Raw genomic sequence first — 13,638 nt, forward strand, 5'->3', positions numbered from 1 at the left:
ACTATGTTGTTGTCCGAAGCGGTAATTAAGAAGCGATCTTCGGACGGTTCGAGAAAACTTTGCTCGATTAAATTATGAAATATTAACTACTATATTTACAATCTGGATATATAAATTTAGAACTCGTTATAACTAATTAAAATACAAATAAAAGCCATCATCCAATGGTTATAAATTAAAGAATTATCATTGAATAAATTCAAAACTCACCTTAAACGTAAATTAATCAATAAAGCTTTTTACAAATTTGATGATTATTTAGATGCTCTAAATTTGGCGAAACATTGGCGAAGACTTTCTTGTCTGCTTAACGGCCATGACTTGCGAACTGGTAGTAAATGTAAATTTAGATTCAATTAAACATATTTTCTGTTGACGTTCATAAGTGTACTTTTTATATAAAATAGGGGGCAAACGGGCAAGAGGCTCACCTGATGTTAAGTGATACCGCCGCTCATGGACACTCTCAATGCCAGAGGGCTCGCGAGTGCGTTACCGGCCTTATAAGAATTTGTACGCTCTTTTCTTGAAGGACCCTAAGTCGAGTTGGTTCGGAAATACTTCAGTGGGCAGCTGGTTTCACATAGCGGTAGTGCATGGCAAAAATTGCCTTGAAAAACGCTCAGGCGTGGAACGGCGGACGACGAGGTGATACGGGTGGAATTTCGTATTCTGCCTCGACGTCCGATGATGAAACTCAGCTGCAGGTATTAATCCGAACAACTCCTCTGAACACTCTCCATGGTAAATGCGGTAGAAGATGCAGGTACATACTACTAGTACTACCTAGTACTGGATACTTAGTTACCTATATGAATAAAATTATTTTGAGTTTAAGTTTCAGTTTACCATCTAGTTTTCTTCATGGATGCTGCTCATGTCTAACTTATATATTGTACAATACAGGAGAAATATAATTACAGAAAAAATGAGATGTGAAAGAATATTCATCCCGAGATTACATAAAGCTTCCAACATACGTTAGCTTAATCGACAGTCATATACTACAGAGAAGATGCTGTGCAAGCAAAAATCCACGTCCAAAAATTATGCGCTCTTCCGCAGGAACGTGGAACTTGCATAATTCATACGATTGGAAAGCAAGCGATTCTCTTGATTTTTCCAAAGAAGCAGGATGATGTATGGAAACTTATTCATGGTTATCCGATGCTATGACGACCGGGGTTGAGATACACTAGTTTTATATGTAGTTTCGAAGTATTCAATGAATAATTCTTTCCTCACTTAGCAATGTTCTCAATAAATAGTTATTTTCAAATAATGAAAATGATTATTTCACAAAATAAACGAACACTCACATTGCCAGAAGGCTTGTAAGGCGGCTTAAATTTCTTATAAATGAAATTCAGTTAGTATATTCTCTTGCCGACAGCAAAAGTTTATCAAGCTTTGAACCATACGATCCAGTGACTTAATACTGAAAGACTAAATTTCTTGGAGTATATACACATATCTCGTATACAGTTATCTGTCGTACTCTACTTCAACGTAAAGAATTTCTGAAAATTCAAGCCAGTGAGCTGGAAACAACGCGGCAATGATGTGCCTGGATCAGAACCCTTAATGAGACCGCAGATCAGCCGCAACGATTTGAAATTGCCCATACATTGACTTAAAACCCACCGAAGTAAAATATGTATTTATTTCCAACACAAAAACAGTATTTATCATATTCTTAACCTATGGAGGTAATAATAATACATAATACTAAAAGCATTTTTTCGCTATTATTATTATTGCGTATCGCAACATCGTTTGCGATATACTTGTATTACGATACTTATTTGTTAACCAAGGAAAGCACCAGCTCTGTGGTCACTGGTACTATCTACCAGGCGAAAACTTAAATATTTTTAGGTAGGCAAGAAAACTGGTGCAACCAATCGCGGGTATAGAAAAGAGATAACAACGTCGACTGAACAAAATATTCAATTCTTGAAATCTGTGTTAAGGTTGGGTCCAAAAATTCAGCTGAATAAAGTTTTTTTTTATACAACAAGGGGCAAACGGGCAAAAGGCTCATCTGATGTTACGTACGTACCACTAATAGCAATATACAGCAACATATATAGCAACACAATAGCAATGAGCAATAGCCACTAATACCACCCCCGTAGTTCCTACAAAGCCGCGTTATAGAGGCTTCGGAGACCTCAAAATATTTTCTCCTATTTACTTCGCATTTTGTAACCCTAGGATTCGTCCTAAAGAGCTCCCTCTCTCGTTCTACTGTCTCCTGTAGCATTATTTACTCATATAAGGATACCATTGCCTTCCATACCTTATTTATAACAATCCTGGAATATATGATAAACTACAGTTTAAACCAAATCTGCATAAACTGCTATTAATTGCGACTAAAGTAACAAAGCTATATCCAAGACGAAATGGCGTATACAACAAAAGCCATAAATAAAATAAATACTGGATACGCAAGCCTGCAAAAGACATTCTCTTAGCATAAAATATTAAACGCCACATATAAATTCTTCAAGCCGTAAATTCACCGTGAACTCACCTCTACTTATTTAATTCAAGACTCTACCGCATTTTCTCAATTGTTTTCCACCAAATCGTATAATGTTTTATTGAAATACATAAACATTCACGCCACATAAGTGTTAACATCTGTGGTTTTATCACAGAGTAGAATATAAATTGTTTCACGCAGTGCAAAATGTTTGTTAGACTTTCCCATACAAAAGTATTTTTTGAATATAGAATATTAAATATAAAAAAAACATTAGTCCCAAACGTTAGTAAATAAGTGAAGTGGTAAAAATGTTTTTTTAAATTAAAAAAAATAATACTTTGGTATGGGAAAGTTTAACAAAGTTAACCTAAAAGGTTAGGCGTATTTCGTGCAAGTTACGAATTCTTAAAACCTGTAAGATAAGTAAGATAAGATTTAGGCTTTGTCCGTCTGATTCCATTGAATACTTTAATGCGATATTTGACTGAATAGAAACAAATAAAACAAAAAACCGTTAGAACGTCCACACGTATTATGAAACAAAGTATGGAAGATCATAGCAGGAGTGTTGAACTAGTGCCTTCAGCGTGCGACTCTCATCTCCGGGGTCGTAGGATCGAGCCCCGGCTGTGCACCAATGGACTTTCTATTGAGCGCATTTAACACGCACTCGTACAGCAAAGGAAAACCGGCATGCCTAAGACCCAGAAAGTCGACGTTGAGTTGACGTCAGACACAGAATGTGGATCACCTATTAGAAATGATGATGCATCAGATACAGAAATCTGAAGCCCAGACCTAAAACGTAGTAGCGCCATTGAGATGTTGGTATATCAATTCATATATACTCACACATGAATCATATACTATTTTAAGATAGTGCTGGCTTGATGTGAAAAGGAAAGTGAATTTTACTCTTTGGCCATTCGTCAGTTCCATTCACGTGAAAGCGGTTTATTTGATCTTTGATCAGTCCCCTAGTTTCCCTCATCACAGATATCCATTACGCGTTCGCTTTCTAGATTAGCCATTAATAAAGTCACGATTTACATTTGGTTTCTAAGAAAAAATTCTCACCGGCTGTCAAGTATAACAACGTCCTAAAGACAGCGCCTCCTACAGTCTGTAAACAAATCTACTCACGAATAATTTGTAATTCTGTAAGTTTCAAAAGATTTCTTTTATTGTACCAAACACTAAACGAGGCTTCCGAAACAACCAAACTTTGGGAATTGACATGAGTTTTTTTTTCAGTACTTAGCAGACTGCAATGCAAAATCTCTGTTAGCCAGAAGAAATTTTATAGCAAAACGGCTTGTGGCAATCAAAAAAAATATTATTTCTTGCCACTTGTCTTTTATTATACAAAATTACAAAAAAAATTTACTTATCGATCCCCGGCTGTGCACCGACTTTCTATCATTCTTTCATTTACTGATAAGTAAATATTATAAAAAATGTTAAGTTGAACCATAAAAATAACTCCAATATCAGCGCGCATTAACAAAATCCCTCATCTGCCCCTTTATAATAGCGTAAATACAACATATATAACACAGCTGTCAAATAAAAATATATCCAAATCGGATATCTTGCAACATTTATCCTTTTTGAATATTACAAAAAGGTCGTATAGAATATTATCATTATCATTGCCGTTAAAGTATGAGAAAATAATATATTAAAGAAATATCTTTACATAAAAACGGTAAGACTACATTAAGAAATCATAAAACCGGAAAGTACAGAAAAGTCAACGTCCTATCCAACAATACCGGAAATTCGGGAATCTCAGCATCTCTATTTTATTTTTCTTATGTTCGTGGAGAATCGTACTTTCACAAAAGTTAGGTGAAGAAATTGCCCTTTATTTTCCGACTTCAGAATCTTTTATTATGTCTATATACAGTGAGCTTTTATTTAAGTTAATACAACTTGTAACCATAACAATCCAGTTCAAATAAATTATTTAAAAAAAAAGTGGTTGGAATAGAAAATGTGATGATGTTAGTTATGGGATCAAAGCGCGATTTTCCACTGCTGTGCTGGTGTACATTGACACCTTGGATGTTGATAACATTGCTCGTACGGTTCAACACATGAAAAAATTAAAGTATGTCATGAATAGCAAATCACCCACATAATTCCAACTAAATCTAAGACCCATAAGGGGTTGTAGCACCAGTAGATTAATTCTTATTTCTAATAAAATTTTAATTACGGACGTAATGGTAATTAATATAACTTACACCACGCAGTGTACTAGCAAGTACATATCAGATTTATATGTTTGTATGTATCGCAAATAGTGTAAACAAATTAAAATCAATTAATTACTTGAACGTGATAAGAATCACGATGCAGTTTTATTTATAGTTGAGATCATCCACCGTGTCTAATAAGACCTTCGTATAAAGTGGTTTAAAAAGCAAAAATCTAATAAAATAACTCGTACGGTTGACCTTTATATTAAAGTCTACGCGAGGATATTAAATAAAATCGCACTGACATTAAGACCATAAAGTCGTAATTCCAGCAAAATTATTTCGGCTTAAAAAGAGCTAAATTTTAAAATCTTTTAAGAGGCGAGCGACAGGAGCAGAGGCAGCTGGGGTAGGCTTATGCCGTAAAAAGGCAAACGGGCAACAATGTTTAATTAATTCAACCAATAATTTGTGTCTGAATAAAGGCTAATAAGGTTTAGTACAACATAAATTTCGTTTATATTAAGACGATTTTAGGTATACCAATTAGGGACGCTTTAAATGCATTATAATTATTAAAATAACGATACATTAATCGCTTGCATCCTGCCAAAAGCAGGCGTGTGTTCAAACAACAACCATAAAGTTAAAATAATATTAAAATCGACAAACATTTTATTCACAATCATTTCATTTGCCTTTTGTTTATGTCGTTCAATGTATTTTGGCTGAAAGCTTGAACAATTAAGCGTTCATTACTAAAGCTTTAAAATATGAAAAGGTCCAATAAACTATTTTGTGTACAATTCATTTTTATATGTAATAGGAGGCAAACGGGCAGGAGGCTCACCTGATGCCATGGATTGCCAGAAATTGCCAGAAGGCTCGCTTTTTGTCGGCCTTTAAAATATTTGTAATCCAATCGACAGTGTTGGCTTATCTAAGCTAAACAATGAATTAACATAAGTTATAGTTCTGGTTGCATATTTTTTTATAGAATTTACTTGGTGTTTTATTTATTTATAACTAACTAAATGGAGCTATTTTTACAGTAAACCAATAACAGCAGTAGTGGCTTCAGAGTAGGTTCGATCCCCGGCAGTGCACCAACTTTCTTTCGACATGCGCATTAAACCTTCGCTCAAACAGTGAAGGAAAATATCGCGAGGAAACCGGCTTGGCTTAGACCCAAAAACTCGACGGTGTGTGTCAGGCACAGGAGGCTGATCACCTACTTGCCTATTACATTGACAATTGATTAGAAAACAGATACAGAAATCTGAGGCCCAGACCTAAAAAGGTTGTAGCGCTACTGATTTATTTTCATTTACCAATAAGTAAATATTATATCATTACAATAATGTTAAGTTGTGTGGACAGTGGCCATATATAATAGCGTAAATACAATTTGAAGGAAAGTGACAAAAGGTTTAATTAAAACAGTGCAACGGTAAGTTTTAACGAAGGACATAACTGCCAGAAAGCAATTGAGTGCGTTGCTGTCCTATAAATCAAAATGCAAGGTACGTGAGTTTTTTACAAAAATATACATTAGTCATAGCAACTAGTACATTTTAAATATACGAATAACCTTTTTCATTATTTTATAAGAAATTTAAGTTTAGGTGTTTAGGTATATGATGTAAAAAAGGACAACTTTTAAACTCAGTACATTAAATATACCCTATTTCTGAATATCTAATATATCTATTAAAATATTAAAAATCAATGGATCTACAACCTTTTTAGGTCTGGGCCTCAGATTTCTGTATCTGTTTCATGATCGTTTGTGAATTGAATAGACAAGCAGGTGATCAGCCTTCTGTGCCTGTGCCGGTTTCCTCACGATTTTTTCCTCCACTGTTCGAGCTAATGTTAAATGCGCACATAGAAAGAAAATCCATTGGTGCACAGATGGGGCTCGACCATACGATCTCAGGGATGAGAGTCGCACGCTGAAGCCACTAGGCCAACACTGCTCTGACATGACATACCTATGTCATGGAAATGTATGACGCTCTGAAATATCAAACACACTAATATAGATATGAATATGCCAAACGAAAATTTAATAATATAACTCGGTTGAATATAAGACATTTCATCTACATGAAGTTTGAATAAATGTCCTAACATTTCTCGTTCCTAATCGCAAACGGCTCATAATTACGCCTTAACTCATTACCAATGGATATCCGATAAATCTATAGGGGTCGCATCGAGACCATTTCCCCATTAGTCCCATGACCCAACACATTAATATCCTTCTAGTAATTATCCCGAGTTTCGGATTCTACTTTTGAATTGCAAGGCTACTTATACAACATTACCGATAATAAACATTGTTCATAGTCATGAGTAGTTCACGCAACAGTCTTTAATATGTATTACATAGTTATATGTATTTTAATAGAATATATATACAATCTTTACGAAATATAAAACAAGTCGTTCGCTCCATCTGTACGAAATTTTAAACTGGGTCTATAAAAATGTTTACAAAAGCGACAAGAGCGACAAAATCTCTGGCCGGAAGCTAATCGTGTACTTCAGAATGTTTGTATGTGGGCACGTCAAATACTGATTAAAGTATACAATTTACTGTTAAAATATGTCTGATAAGATGTGATACAAAGCATCTTTGTCGTCTTAAATTTCAACAAGGGATGACATCAATAAACAAAGAAAAAATTGTTGGCAAAGAATTAACAATTTTTAGAATGTAAATAAGGAATTCATACTCATGTTAAACGATTAAGGAGTTTTTTAATTAACTAGTTGTATATAAAACAGTTGAGGTCGTCCACACAACGGCTAGCCACACCGAATTTAATCAATCTGCAACCGGAACCACTGAATCTAAAATCTGGTCACTCTAACAGCAGGTCAATTGATTGAGTTCATCGGTCCCGTCAGTCACAATAGGTGAATTAATGGCCGAAAGAAATGACACCAAACAGGCCCCTTTATTGAAAATGTTTAATGGTGTTTTTCTCGAAAATACTTTTCATTCTCTTCCATTAAGTACGATAATGTGTTTTCCCGAAGAGCCGAAAAGCTTACCTTTTTGTTTGAATCGCCGACGCACCGTAACTGTCGACAAAAGAAAAATGTTTATAGACCTTTTGTTCGGAATGAATAATTTATAGATAAGAAATCAGAACGCAAATAAAACATAATGTAGACTAAATTTACTCCACATACAAATTAGATTAATACTCCTGAGTCGCTCATGGGTTTTTCGACCTTTTTCCTTTGATATCAGAAAATCAAATACGCGTAATTTAATATCATAAGGGATACAAATCCGGCTTAACCCGATCGCTGAGGCAGGTGGCCAAGAGCCGTGATGCACGAATCACGGTACAAAGGACCCTTGAGACATAAGGTTCCTTCCCTTAATTCAATTTCAGTGTCAGATTTAACTTCTAATAAAGGTGTGAGGAAGTTGTAGTTGGCTACGGTAAGTGTTTTTACGAATGTTTTAATGATAATTATGAAAAAATCTAACGGGCTGTAATATGTTAGAAGATATTATTTTTCTACTAAGAAAAACAGAATAATAAAAATAAGTAAAACTTCCTCGAATTTAATAACAACTAAAAACTCCAATGTCAAATACATGGGTATAATTAGAGGCGAAATTAATGTACTGGGTTATTCCATACGAATAGACACCATGCGGAACATTTGTTTGTACGACTCGTTCGACCATCGCATAGATTAAATTCATTGATTTAATATAAGGCAGTATGTATGCAACCCAGTCAAATATTCCCGAACCACGCCTCGTTAATTAAGCTTCGATCGGGACCTTCGCTTAGAGGCATCTTTGTGGGGCATAATATCGCTAATTAATAATTTCCTATTAACAGACTGAAGCCTCATTCATGCAATCTTCAATTATTTTGTCACTATCGTCAATGAAACTTTACAAAACATTTTACACAATTATAAGATTTGACAACACTCAACTTGCCCTCTGGCATTTGGGCTTTATTACTTAACATCAGGCGAGCCTCCCGCCCGTTGGCCCCATGTTATATAAAAAAAACTCAACTCCATATTATATTGAATAAATAATTTTTTGACACCACACGACGTCTCAAAAAATCATTTCATAAATTCACAAACACGGTTAGGGTTGAGTGGCACTCAATGATTAACGGATTTGGCAACCCTGTCGATGCAATCTCGAGGGTACTTCGGACCGCTCGTTACCTCGTACGGCCATTAGACCAAGAGAGACCGCGGACCCACTTCCAACCCATCGCGTCCCTAAACACTTACACCGGCCTGGGATGCAGAAAGTACTTTACAGGGTTAACTTGATAACCGAGGATTTCAATTACATCGATATATTCCGAGTAGGTAAAAATGTCACACGAAAGCGGCTGTGGAAATCTAATTCAAAAATTCAACGCGTTTATTTTCATATATACACACACACACACATACAGACACACGGGACAACTAAAAATATTTGTATTAAATCTAATCTTATTTTACTTTCAACTTTCTTACAGTTCGTTTAGGATCTCCGCCATTATCTTGTTGAATAGGCTGCGCGACTCCATGCGATTGGCTACTTCCCTAACATCTTTTAAACTCTACTGCATAAACATTTCATAACCATATCATATCCTGCTCAATCGTGACTTATGTAACTGTTGTATTTCGTTCTGTTTTGTATTGCATCTCAATTATATTACAGATTAGCTTTTTGAAGTGTAACTTCTTTATCGTAGTTGTAAAAAACATTACCGTCACATTACTCCGTTACCCGTCGTTCTTTTTCTTGTCACTACCACGGTTATTCGAATCCCTTATTCGAAGCCATTAATAACAAAAATATTTAATAATCTTAGTTGTAATAAGGTAAAATGAAATATTTGTATTATTTGTATTCATTTCTATGATAATAAAAGCCTTTTGTTAAACTTTATCTTATTTGACTTTATTTAACAAATTTCATTGTTTAAATAATTTTTATTTGTTTTTCTATAAATGTAACGAAGTATCAATACATAAACTTTTCATTTTTATTAAGTGATAACAAACTGTTTAGCCTCTTGTCCCAAGTTCGTTAGACAAGTGGACGAATGACTCAACGAGCTTTGCTTGTGGCCTTTCTGATTTTAATACATAAATCAGTTTAAAAAAATGTATTATTTTTTAGAACCAATAACTGTTGTCAGAAACAACGATTAATATATAATATATTCCTGTTATAAGAGCCTCGAGGCCTAATTGACTTAACATTGAATTAATAACGGTTCCAGCTAAAGTACGCTTAAGTGTTACCGAAATATCATTACCCCCAAACGTTCCCGAGTACCGCATCTGTAACAATATTTAATTATAACCTTTATTGTAGGAATGGCCATACGGTGAACTATTTTAATATCTCAAGAGTCCATTAAACGAATTGGGATACGGTATAGTAATATAAACTTCCACGGCACTGAAATAAACAGCTGTTTCATAAGTCGGGTATTAATAGGTATAGGAACTGTTATTAAACCCGTATTACTATTAACTTTGATTAAATAATATTAAAATAACACAGCTAACAAAAAGAGGAACATAATTCATATTTATTTTTTAGAACAGGATATTTTGCTAAATGGGTACAAGGCACATGCCGAGTACGTAGCCGGCTTTTAATGTATTTTATTAGTTAATTTTCAGTAATACCTAAAATTTAATCATGTCATAATAATTTCTTTATTACAGCAATGTTTCCAAACCTATTTTGTGCCCCACCTTAGGGATAGACTTATCCCACCATGGAATATACATAATTATTAATATCTAAAATTGAATTGCTAAGAAATTAAATTTAGAATAAAAGTTACTTAAATGATAGGTTTTAGGAAATTACTTGGACACAACACAACATACAATGACCAACTGAAATTACAAAAATAATAAATTTTCGAAACGCTCCGCATAACAATCAAATTGCCCCCTTGGGGCGTGGTCCCCATGTTGGGAAACACTTGTTTAGACTCTCCTACTATTTAATTAAACACTTATTAACAAATACAAACACCACCATGTCGTACGTTTAAAAGTGTTCAAAACGTCTAGCTGTATACGAAATTTAACAAAATTTCGTTTATATCCTCTGAAACGGTTTTATTTGAGTAAACTCACCTAAAGCAAAAACAATTCTAGGAAAACAGAAAATCGCCAATATTGATACCTATAGTTACTTAACAAGATTGATACGGTGCCTCCATTTCAAGTATTAAACAAGCTACAATCCACTTGTACAATGTCCATATAAACCCCTTTCTTCTATTCCCAGACAAAGTTTTAATCACGAAATGCAAGTAGCAAAACGGTGCAAACTTGGCATCCGGTCTTTCAGCCTTTCGCTTTTAATAGTCAGACAGTATACTTGGCGCGCGATTGTTAGTTATTGAATGCTAAACACTTACTCGTACCCGGGCATTCTGAGTTTTGCCGTGAGAAAACTGCCATCGTATTAATATCTTAATAGACTTTTTTTTTTATAAAACAGGGGGCAAACGGGCAGGAGGCTCACCTGATGTTAAGTGATACCGCCGCCCATAGACTCAATGCCAGAGGGCTCGCGGGTGCGTTGCCGGCCTTTCAAGAATTGGTACGCTCTTTTCTTGAAGGACCCTAAGTCGAATTGGTTCGGAAATACTTCATTGGGCAGCTGGTTCCACATAGTGGTGGTACGCGGCAAATACTGCCTTAGAAAACGCTCAGTTGTGGAAGTCACGTCGTGTCGATACGGATGGTATTTTGTATTTTGCCTTGACGTCCGATAATAAAAATCAGCTGCGGGTATTTTTCAAACAGAACAAACATACAAATTTTCCATTAAAACAATCTAAACTAATATATCTTTATTTGTATGTAATTTAGAAAAAAATATAGAAGAACAACAAAATATCTGAATCACATCTTAAAAACACCACAAATTAATTAAGATAAAAAAAAATTACACAAAACCTTGACACAGCTATTTTTATTTGAAACTGTTCACACGTCGTACACAAGGTGCGGATACACTTATAATGAATAAACATATTTTTATTTTGCAAAAAAACTTAATAAATTTAAAAAAACCTTTAACGAGAACCTAAAAACAGTGAGCGTGATACAATCAAAATCGCTCACGTCACGAGATATCCATCTGTAGACTGCCTTCATAGTCGAGTCACGAATGTATCATTACGGGGCTTCCGTGTGATTCCCGCCACTCGACATAATGTATCGACTGAGATTACCTCGTCCCAATATGTTGCGAATGTTTCTCGATTCATCGATTATCTTTTCATCGCTTTTATTTCTAACAGTTTATCCATAATAAATAATAATGTATTCCATTCAGATTTAGATATATTTTAGTTAGTAAGTACATCTTCTTACAATTATTCCCCTCGTGAGTCGATATTGCGATCTACTCGATTGTAAGGAAGTTGCATGCAAAAATTAAGAATCAATACTCAGTTTATATAAACATAATTGTCGTTATTAATACGTATTCATAACGTATCATTATAGCTAATAACGACGTTACTTACTCGTAGTTATTGCAACAAATAATCCTAAAATAAATGAGATTGTTTAGCGATTATTTTTAATTATCCTAATATGCAATCAATATAAACATCTTCTAATTAAAATACAATAAGTGAAGAGTACTACTATACAAAGACTGCTTATACAATTCAGTTCGCGTTCCCACATTATGCAATCTCCTCTAAGTTTTTGTCAGCAAAAAAGTCTGAACCAGTGATAGATTACGACATCCAATGCATTTGCATAATGCAATCAATAACGAAATACTATGTGTATTTTTGTATATTACATTATTAAAAATACTGTTGATATTGGTCAGGATTTCGTGGATAAATAATACTATTATTTTTGAAGTACACGATTTCATATCACTGTCTGATATCTAAAACGCTTTGTTATCTATATACATACCATTTAATGATATGTTGATTTAATTCTATTACGTGACTATATTTGTTTCTGCCGAGAATTGCGATTTGTGGTATGCAGTGTATACAATGTTTTAACGTGTACATAAATAATACAAATTTCATAGATTAATGTGTATAACAAGGTAATGCTACTATGAAAAAAAATGTTATCTGTAAAACAATTCAAGGAGAGTTTTATAATTTTGTTTATGTTTTTTTTTATAATCTTGAAATTGCGATATTTGTCATCCTTTTCTATTGAGATATAAAAAATTGTAATTATTATACGAAACATACATTTAAGAAACACCTTAGTAATGCTAGAATAGTACAATTACGAAAAGTTTATGTTATGTCTTCTGTTAAGTAAGGCTTTAAATATTTCTTACAAATACCACTAACAAACGTTAGGTATCAAAATGTACACTGTAGTTTAAGTGTATAACAATACCGTAATAAAAATTATCATATATCAAATTATTACCTATCAGTAATTAACTAAATGTTTCAGTCTTCCCCTGTCCTCAGCAACAGTGAAAATATTGATGAGTTTTATAACTGTTTGCCAAGTTACCGTGCTCTTAATGAGGTTTAAGTTTTCATTTAATTTAGTTAATTATCGTTATTGTTATTTATTATCTTTTTAGTTTTATTTAATAATAATCTATGATTTTTAGTGTTTTTTATTGTGTTTGTTTCTCTTGATTTTCACCTTTGATAGGTTAATTATGTTCTAATATTGATGTGTACGTGTATCTGTGTTAAATTGGCGTTGTCATAGTTTTAGGCATACACATTGTTTTAGAACGTATAAATAAATAAACAGTGGTCTTAAAGGCAGTTCAAGCGGTTAAAAAGTACTGAATGTAAACCTGTCAATGAAATCCTCAGAAAACATCGTACATACAAACTCGTAATCCTTTCAGAATAGACGGTACCAACACAATAGTGATAATCACGTCGACAA

At 34.0% G+C, this 13,638-nt stretch overlaps 1 protein-coding gene across 6 annotated transcripts in view; it reads right to left on the minus strand.

The window, feature by feature from the left end:
* Positions 1–13,638, minus strand: part of LOC123709348 (putative polypeptide N-acetylgalactosaminyltransferase 9) — a 154,610-nt gene that overhangs the window by 16,596 nt on the left and 124,376 nt on the right. For 5 of the 6 annotated variants that reach the window (XM_045660606.1, XM_045660610.1, XM_045660605.1 and 2 more), the window contains exon 3: positions 7,762–7,791. The exons of the other annotated variant lie outside the window; for it this stretch is intronic. The gene's annotated coding sequence lies outside the window, so the exon portion shown is untranslated. The remainder of the gene's footprint in view (positions 1–7,761; positions 7,792–13,638) is intronic. 6 annotated transcript variants of the gene reach the window in all.

Source organism: Pieris brassicae, chromosome 5 (genome assembly GCF_905147105.1).
Source record: "Pieris brassicae chromosome 5, ilPieBrab1.1, whole genome shotgun sequence".
Taxonomy (NCBI): Eukaryota; Metazoa; Arthropoda; class Insecta; order Lepidoptera; family Pieridae; genus Pieris; species Pieris brassicae.